The following is a 9457-nucleotide window of genomic DNA, read 5'->3' as shown; positions in this document are numbered from 1 at the left end:
CTACTAACACTAACACTAACAACACAAGAATATCCACTACTACCAACTATCTACTACAACACTAAAGAATATCCCCACTACTACCAAATACTAAAGAATATCCCCACTACTACCAACACTAAAGAATATCCCCACTACTACCAACACTAAAGAATATCCTCACTACTACCAACACTAAAGAATATCCCCACTACTAACACTAAAGAATATCCCCACTAAAACACTAAAGAATATCCCCACTACTACCAACACTAAAGAATATCCCCACTACTACTAACACTAAAGAATATCCCCACTACTACCAACACTAAAGAATATCCCCTACTACCAAATACTAAAGAATATCCCACTGGCTACAACACTAAAGAATATCCCCACTACTACCAACACAAGAATATCCTCACTACTACCAACACTAAAGAATATCCCCACTACTACCAACACTAAAGAATATCCCCACTACTACCAACACTAAAGAATATCCCCACTACCAACACTAAAGAATATCCCACTACTAACAACACAAGAATATCCCCACTACTAACAACACAAGAATATCCCCACTACTACCAACACTAAAGAATATCCCCACTACTACCAACACTAAAGAATATCCCCACTACTACCAACACTAAAGAATATCCCCACTACTACCAACACTAAAGAATATCCCCACTACTACCAACACTAAAGAATATCCCTACTACTACCAACACTAAAGAATATCCCCTACTACTACCAATACTAAAGAATATCCCCCTACTACCAACACTAAAGAATATCCTCACTACTACCAACACTAAAGAATATCCCCCCTACTACTAACACTAAAGAATATCCCCACTACTAACAACACAAGAATATCCCTACTACTAACAACACAAGAATATCCTACTAACAACACAAGAATATCTACTAACAACACAAGAATATCCCCACTACTAAAGAATATCCACTACTAACAACACTAAAGAATATCCCCACTACTAACAACACTAAAGAATATCCCCACTACCACCAACACTAAAGAATATCCCCACTACTACCAACACTAAAGAATATCCTCACTACCACCAACACTAAAGAATATCCCTCTCACTACCAACACTAAAGAATATCCCCACTACTACCAACACTAAAGAATATCACTACCAACACTAAAGAATATCCCCACTACTACCAACACTAAAGAATATCTACCAACACTAAAGAATATCCCCTCACTACCAACACTAAAGAATATCCCCACTACTACCAACACTAAAGAATATCCCTCACTACCAACACTAAAGAATATCCCCACTACTACCAACACTAAAGAATATCCTCTCACTACCAACACTAACACTAAAGAATATCCCCTAACACACATCTCACTAACAACACTAAAGAATATCCCCCCTCTAACACACAGCTCTACCAATAGCAGTCTGGTCTCGCTCTCTTTCTCTCTCTAGACTAAGAAGAAGGGAGCACCAGGGACCTCCGCTCTGTTAAGACTGAAGAATATCCCCAAAACACAGCCCATGATGAGGTGGTGAAGGCCGTGGAACCCTTCGGAAAGATCAACACAGTCATCCAGCTCAAGCCCATACAGCAGGTACTGTATCTTACCAGATGTCCGGAGTTCCCGAACCCCAATCGTTCCTATAGTTCAAGGCCATACAGCAGGTACTGTATCTTACCAGATGTCCGGAGTTCCCGAACCCCACCGTTCCTATAGTTCAAGCCCATACAGCAGGTACTGTATCTTACCAGATGTCCGGAGTTCCCCCGAACCCCTATCGTTCCTATAGCTCAAGCCCATACAGCAGGTACTGTATCTTACCAGATGTCCGGAGTTCCCGAACCCCAATCGTTCCTATAGTTCAAGGCCATACAGCAGGTACTGTATCTTACCAGATGTCCGGAGTTCCCCCGAACCCCAATCGTCCCTATAGTTCAAGCCCATACAGCAGGTACTGTATCTTACCAGATGTCCGGAGTTCCCGAACCCCAATCGTTCCTATAGTTCAAGCCCATACAGCAGGTACTGTATCTTACCAGATGTCCGCAGTTCCCCGAACCCCAATCGTTCCTATAGTTCAAACCCATACAGCAGGTACTGTATCTTACCAGATGTCCGGAGTTCCCCGAACCCCAATCGTTCCTATAGTTCAAGCCCATACAGCAGGTACTGTATCTTACCAGATGTCCGGAGTTCCCGAACCCCAATCGTTCCTATAGTTCAAGCCCATACAGCAGGTACTGTATCCTACCAGATGTCCGGAGTTCCCCGAACCCCAATCGTTCCTATAGTTCAAGGCCATACAGCAGGTACTGTATCTTACCAGATGTCCGGAGTTCCCGAACCCCAATCGTTCCTATAGTTCAAGCCCATACAGCAGGTACTGTATCTTACCAGATGTCCGCAGTTCCCCGAACCCCAATCGTTCCTATAGTTCAAGGCCATACAGCAGGTACAGCAGGTATTTACAAACACCGGTCTTCCCCTTCGTTGATGTTCCCGCGTCATGTCCAAAGACACGACTAATCAACCACAAATGCATCTCTTTCCGTCCTCCTCCGCTCCTCTTCATATTGGTTTTGGTGTATTTAAAAAAAAAAAAAAAAAAAGTGGTCTAATAAACTAAACGCTCTCTCTCTTTCTCCTCCCACCACCCTCCCCTCTCTCTCCTCCTGCCACTCCCCCTCTCTCCTCCTGCCACCCTCTTTTTCTTCTCTCCACCCCCCTCTCCTCCTGCCACTCCTCTCTCTCCTGCCACTCCCCTCTCTCTCCTCCTGCCACCCCTCTCTCCCTCCTGCCACTCCCCTCTCTCTCTCTCTCTCTCTCTCTCTCTCTGCTCCCTCCATCCCCTCTCTCTCCTCCTCCTCCATCTCCCTCTCTCTCCCTCCATCCCCCTCTCTCTCCTCCTCCATCCCCCCTCTCTCCTCCCTCTCCCTCTCTCCTCCCTCCATCTCTCCCTCTCTCCTCCCTCCATCTCTCTCTCCTCCTCCATCCCCCCTCTCTCCCTCCCTCCATCCCCCCTCTCCCTCTCTCCTCCCTCCATCCCCCCTCATCCCTCTCTCTCTCCTCCCTCTATCTCCTCTCTCTGCTCCCTCCATCCCCTCTCTCCTCCTCTGCTCCCTCCATCCCCCTCTCTCCCTCCTCCATCCTCTTCTCTCCCTCCATCCCCCTCTCTTCCTCCCCTCCATCCCCCTCTCTCTCCTCCATCCCCCTCTCTCTTCCTTCATCCTCTCTCTGCCATCTCCCCTTCTTCCCTCCATCCCCCTCTCTCTCTCTCTCTCTCCTCCCTCCATCCTCTCTCCTATCCCCCCTCTCTCTAGGCATCCGTGTTGTTTGAGAGGGAGGAGGATGCTAAGAAGCTGGCTAGCTGTAAGAACCTGACCATCAAAGGCCAGACCGTCACCGTACTAACGGAGAAAGATGCTCTGCTGGACGACTCCAAGGAACTGAGCCAAACCAACAAGTCTACCGATGAAAAGTAAGAGAAATCAGCAACTCGCTTTTTATTTCATTAGTTAACTCTATATACATTATGATATTCGTTTAGTTACACGATGTAGAAATCCATCCACCATTTCCTGGTTGCTAAAGCTCAAAATAGTTAATCTAGTAGAGTGTAGAGAGTCATTGTAACATCTATAATAATCTAGTATAGTGTAGAGAGTCATTGTAACATCTATAATAATCTAGTATAGTGTAGAGAGTCATTAGTAACATCTATATTTCTGTGAAGTATATTTTCCATACACAGAAATATTGTCTTGTCACCTGTTTTTGAAGCTGGTGTACAAAAGTAAAAGTCTCAAAAAACAAAATTTAGAACGGGACGCATAGAAATAGATCACATAGAACAGATCTACCTTTTCTTAGACTTTGAAATGACACATTGCCACTTTAACTATATATACAGTTTGCTATAATTAGTTAACTCTAGTATATACAGTAGGATATAGTTAGCTGTGAATTACACAGTGATATAATTAGTTAACTCTAGTATATACAGTAGGATATAGTTAGCTGTACATTACACAGTGATATAATTAGTTAACTCTAGTATATACAGTAGGATATAGTTAGCTGTGAATTACAGTGATATAATTAGTTAACTCTAGTATACTTTATGTGTCAAAGAACTGCAACGATGCTGGGTTTTTCACGTGTGTGTGTGTGTGTGTGTGTGTGTGTGTGTGTGTGTGTGTGTGTGTGTGTGTGTGTGTGTGTGTGTGTGTGTGTGTGTGTGTGTGTGTGTGTGTGTGTGTGTGTGTGTGTGTGTGTGTGTGTGTGTGTACTATATATAGTATGATATAGTTAGTTAAAGGGGGAGTCTGGGCTTGTTTTTCATCGTGTCCCGAGGCATTTCTAGGACAGTGAGGTGTGTTTCATACATAATTGCCCAGGAGAAAGGCGAACTTAATTAGAAGGTGTTCCTAATGTTTGGTATACTCAGTATATATATACAGTATGATATATACAATGGTACAATGACTCATATATATATATATATGCGGGTCTGGGCTTCGGACGCTGAATGATACACCCGATGACTACTTTCGTGTATTGATGGGAGTGTGTGAGACTAAACATAAATGTAGTCCTTCTTTGTGGCATTTCGCGAAGTGTTTATGTGATACGGATCGTATGTTGTTTTTGTGGTCGCCCTCGCTCGAGCAGGGAACATCGCTGAAAGACGTCCAAAGGCTCTTATCAGCGGATTCATTACTAAATATACAAGCATACAAAACATTTTCCAGTCTCTGAAAGACTACATCTTTGTGCTCTGGCTCCGTCCCCTCCTCCAAGGAGGGCTTTAAAACTCCCGTCCCTCCCCAAGGAGGGCTTTTAAAAACTCCCGTCCTCCCCCAAGGAGGGCTTTAAAACCGTCCCTCCCCAAGGAGGGCTTTAAAAAAAACTTCCCGTCCCTCCCCCAAGGAGGGCTTTTTAAAAACTCCCGTCCTTCCCCAAGGAGGGCTTTAAAACTCCCGTCCCTCCCCCACGGAGGGCTTTAAAAAAAACTCCCGTCCCTCCCCAAGGAGGGCTTTAAAAAACGTCCCCCACCAAGAGGGCTTTAAAAAAAAAGGAAGTGGACACCAACAGTATAATGGTTTTGGGCCAAACTGAACGAACTGACCAAGTCATGTCTTCAAACGATTCAACAACAGCACAAATTCTACCATTGGAGCATTTTATTACGGTCTATAAGCTACACGGTGCCTTTCGACTGGAATATAGCGAAGAGGATTCGAAACAAAGAGTTGGATTTAGCTAACGTTAAAAGCTCAGCTACAGCCAATGGCCAGCACCAAGAAGGCAGAGGACAAATACGGTGCCTAGATAAGTAAGTTATTTTTCTCTGCGTGCCACCTAGCTAGCTAGCTATGTTTAGTTTATCTACTGAAATCCATATTGTGTATTGCTTACTAACATGGGGGGGAAATGTAATTTATGTTTCTGTTTGCTAACTTAGCTCGGTAGGTTAGCTAGCTGGCTAGGTAGCAAAGTTAGCTAAATAACTACCGGTAGCCATATCTATGACTAAACAGAGAAAAGTTTTACAATCAGAGTTATTTTGTATCTCGAATTGTAAAAACCTCTTCTCTTTTTAGTCGTAGATAAAGCTACAACATTTACAACCAGCCAACTAAAGCGATATAAGCACATGACTGAAGTTGGGTAGCTAGTCAGCCTGGCGCCTGCTAACATGTTATGCGCTTAACCTCGTTTGTAACTTTGTTAGCAAATGTGTAACATCGGCAACTTAATTTTACTAGCTAGCTATGTAACATAATTGTTTATGATTATGACCGGGATGCATTGCAATGGCACAAAATGATAGGATTCAAAACCAATGTAAATAACAGTATTGTATATCAAGCTAGCTAGCTAAGTTTACTAGCAAACAGTGAGGAGAAACAATAATACTAACTAAAGCTGTTTTTTTAACTATATATATTTTTTGTTGTTGTCTAACTCTTCCTGTTAGTATCTACTTACAGCCATGTCTACTTACCTACTTTGGTACATTTGACATAGTCTGGTCACTATGCAAAAGATGAGGATTGTGCATTATTTTGTATTAGGCTAGATATTGTACATGCAATCTGTGCCTGCAAGCATGTTCAAAGTAGTCAACCCTAATATTGATGTTATGCATGTTGTTCAAACTACAATAGTATATATATTTATTTTATTTATTTATTTGTCTTTCAGACAATATCGTGATGCCGGGGCTTCCTCCTGAAGTGATTCTAGAACCAGAATTCTGAAGTCGTTGTAGCAGTATTCGTGAACTGTAACCTCCTAGTGGGATTAAACATTATGCTGCATTCGCCGATGACTTTGAGGGAGGAGCTGAATGGCAGTTTGATCATGACATCACTTCCCTACAGCTTTACAATGTTATCCCTGACCTTTACAACACTGATCGTACTGTGTTGTCTTCCTGTGTGTGTGTGTGTTTTATTTGGGAAAGGACATTTTTTCACCATGACCACCGGTTTTCTTAACTACAGATCGCTACAGCAGATAATGTGATTTAACCAAAGATCGTTGTAGCACAGAGAATTCTTCACCAGCCTCGTGACGCCGTCCCTCGACTAAGGAAACAGGAGTCTCAAGTGTCTTCGTGGTTCAGTTGCAAGGTGGTCAGTTTTAATTTAGAAAATGCTCCTCCATTTATTAAAATTGTGTGTGTGTGTGTGTGTGTGTGTGTGTGTGTGCAAGTGGACTTATGGGTTTAAAGCCAAAATAAAAGTATGTTAAATTACAGTAATGCAAATGATTACATATAGTAGAATTATGCCCTACTTTTATTTTGAAGCAACTGCAAAGGCCACAATTTCTATTTTTTTTTCACCTTTATTTAACCAGGTAGGCCAGTTGAGAACAAGTTCTCATTTACTGCACTCCGATGAAGCAAAGCAGTGTGACACAAACAACAACACAGAGTTACACACGGAGTAAACATGCAACATGGGATAAACAAGCGTACAGTCAATAACACAACAGGGGAAAAAAAAGTCTATATACAGTTTGTGCAAATGGCACGGGAGGTAAGGCAATAAATAGGCCATGGTAGAGAAGTAATTACAATTTAGTAAATTTACACAGGAGTGATAAATGTGCAGGTCTTCCCTCAATGGAGATATAAGACTTAAGAAATAGATGATATGTGTGTGTGTGAAATATCTTTGGGTTAAAATCACATTGTTGCACCAGAGAAATCTGTAGCTATAGTTTTCTGCACTTGTCTCTCTACACCTGAGACGCCCTGAACTGTACTAGACTAATGTTAGACCGGTCATAAATGTTTTTGTTGTTGTTTTACCATAGACCCGGTCATAAATGTTTTCTTGTTGGTTTACCATAGAACATCCTTGTTGAATTTCCCAGTTCTCTTTGAGTCAGAATTAAGTACAATCCCCTGTATTTTAGATTTGGGACGAATAAACCTTGGAATATGTGAATGTCTAGCATCTGTTTTGATGCTATAGAGCCCTGTTTAGTTTATGTAAATATATTCTGTGAATCCAAGGTGTGTTTAAGATTGATAGAAAATATTTATTTTATGGTGGTTCTACATCGGGGGCTCTCTCCAACCCTGTTCCTGAAGAGCTACTGTCAGGATTTCACTACAACCTTAATCTAGCGCACCTGATTCTAATACTAAGAACAGGGTTGGAGAGCCCTAGTCTACATGGAAAACAGGGTTGGAGAGCCCTAGTCTACATGGAAAACAGGGTTGGAGAGCCCTAGTCTACATGGAAAACAGGGTTGGAGAGCCCTAGTCTACATGGAAAACAGGGTTGGAGAGCCCTATTCTACATGGAAAACGGTTGGAGAGCCCTAGTCTACATGGAAAACAGGGTTGGAGAGCCCTAGTCTACATGGAAAACGGTTGGAGAGCCCTAGTCTACATGGAAAACAGGGTTGGAGAGCCCTAGTCTACATGGAAAACGGTTGGAGAGCCCTAGTCTACATGGAAAACAGGGTTAGAGAGCCCTAGTCTACATGGAAAACAGGGTTGGAGAGCCCTAGTCTACATGGAAAACAGGGTTGGAGAGCCCTATTCTACATGGAAAACAGGGGTTGGAGAGCCCTATTCTACATGGAAAACAGGGTTGGAGAGCCCTAGTCTACATGGAAAACAGGGTTGGAGAGCCCTAGTCTACATGGAAAACAGGTTGGAGAGCCCTAGTCTACATGGAAAACAGGGTTAGAGAGCCCTAGTCTACATGGAAAACAGGGTTGGAGAGCCCTAGTCTACATGGAAAACAGGGTTGGAGAGCCCTAGTCTACATGGAAAACAGGGTTGGAGAGCCCTATTCTACATGGAAAACAGGGGTTGGAGAGCCCTATTCTACATGGAAAACAGGGTTAGAGAGCCCTAGTCTACATGGAAAACAGGGTTGGAGAGCCCTAGTCTACATGGAAAACAGGGTTGGAGAGCCCTAGTCTACATGGAAAACAGGGTTGGAGAGCCCTAGTCTACATGGAAAACAGGGTTGGAGAGCCTAGTCTACATGGAAAACAGGGTTGGAGAGCCCTATTCTACATGGAAAACAGGGTTGGAGAGCCCTATTCTACATGGAAAACAGGGTTGGAGAGCCCTAGTCTACATGGAAAACAGGTTTGGAGAGCCTAGTCTACATGGAAAACAGGGTTGGAGAGCCCTATTCTACATGGAAAACAGGTTTGGAGAGCCCTAGTCTACATGGAAAACAGGGTTGGAGAGCCCTATTCTACATGGAAAACAGGTTTGGAGAGCCCTAGTCTACATGGAAAACAGGTTTGGAGAGCCCTAGTCTACATGGAAAACAGGGTTGGAGAGCCCTAGTCTACATGGAAAACAGGGTTGGAGAGCCCTAGTCTGAGATTTTCTGGATCTTTTTTCCTCATTTTATCTGTCATAGTTGAAGTGTACCTATGATGACAATTACAGGCCTCATCTTTTTTAAGTGGGAGAACTTGCACAATTGGTGGCTGACTAAGTACTTTTTGCCCCACTGTGTGTGTATGTAATATATATATGTGTATATGTTATATATATGTGTTGTATGTATGTGTTATATATATATATAACACATACATATAACACACATATATATATATATATATATATATATATATATATATGGTACACATTTTTTATAAATGTATATCTCCAATAAGTTGCTAGTGGTCATCCAATGGAATGTGACCGTAACAACAGTGAGCCATATCCATATTCATTTTCAGGTTGGATTTTCCCACCAGATTTTGTGTTGCGCGCGCAACAGGTGACTTGTTTTCCATCATTGAGGAGGCGGTGTGATGGCCTAGCTAGCTGAGCCCACGGCGAAACGGGATCAATGGCTAGCTTGCAGCCTTGCAAAAGACAAGCGACCCAGCAGCAACTACTCCATCTAAGGGGTGTCAGACTCATTCCGCGGAGGGCTGGGTGTCTGCGGGTTT

At 42.9% G+C, this 9457-nt stretch overlaps 1 long non-coding RNA gene across 1 annotated transcript; it reads left to right on the top strand.

The window, feature by feature from the left end:
- Positions 1 to 1455: 1455 nt before the first annotated feature.
- On the top strand, positions 1456 to 6249 carry LOC127921264 (uncharacterized). The gene is made up of 3 exons (XR_008108582.1): positions 1456 to 1600; positions 3328 to 3485; positions 6215 to 6249. It is a non-coding gene; the product is annotated as an uncharacterized LOC127921264 (long non-coding RNA).
- The last annotated feature ends 3208 nt before the right edge of the window (positions 6250 to 9457 follow it).

The sequence above is a fragment of the Oncorhynchus keta genome, unplaced genomic scaffold (assembly GCF_023373465.1).
Source record: "Oncorhynchus keta strain PuntledgeMale-10-30-2019 unplaced genomic scaffold, Oket_V2 Un_contig_21861_pilon_pilon, whole genome shotgun sequence".
Taxonomy (NCBI): domain Eukaryota; kingdom Metazoa; phylum Chordata; class Actinopteri; order Salmoniformes; family Salmonidae; genus Oncorhynchus; species Oncorhynchus keta.
The sequence above is the reverse complement of the archived record's forward strand: the minus strand, read 5'-3'. Positions and strand labels throughout refer to the sequence as shown.